The sequence below is a fragment of the Bison bison genome, unplaced genomic scaffold, assembly GCF_000754665.1.
Source record: "Bison bison bison isolate TAMUID 2011002044 unplaced genomic scaffold, Bison_UMD1.0 scf7180017860914, whole genome shotgun sequence".
NCBI lineage: Eukaryota > Metazoa > Chordata > Mammalia > Artiodactyla > Bovidae > Bison > Bison bison.
In genome coordinates, this window is record NW_011491486.1 from 9169 (window position 1) to 9656 (window position 488).

A 488-nucleotide genomic window follows, 5' to 3' on the forward strand; every position below is an offset into this window, starting at 1 on the left:
ATAAAACATGTTTACATTACTCCTGGAATATAACGTTTTGTATTGATCATCTACTGTATTTCAAGCCTTTGCAAATAGAAGTATTTTTCTTAAAACGACTTAAAATGACAGACCATGTCACTATATAGACCATGTCACTATTCAATTGTGTATATTAGTATACATTGTTTTTAGAGAAGAAGGACAAGAATTACAAACTGCCATGGATATCACTGCTGGTGCTGTGCTAGTAATATCTATATCTATCTATGACTGGATGCACAGATTGTCATTTGACCCTCATTAATAAACTTGTACATTTTAACATCCTTAATTTGCAGATGAACAGGAGGCTCAAAGAAATTAACTTGCCTAAAATCAGATAACTAAATAAATGGTGGAGCTAGGGTTTGAACCTGGGTTTGTCTGAGTACAATATGTCTGACAATATGGTTTATAGATACCTCAAAGACAATATGTCCAAAGCATAATTTATTTCTCTAGTATCC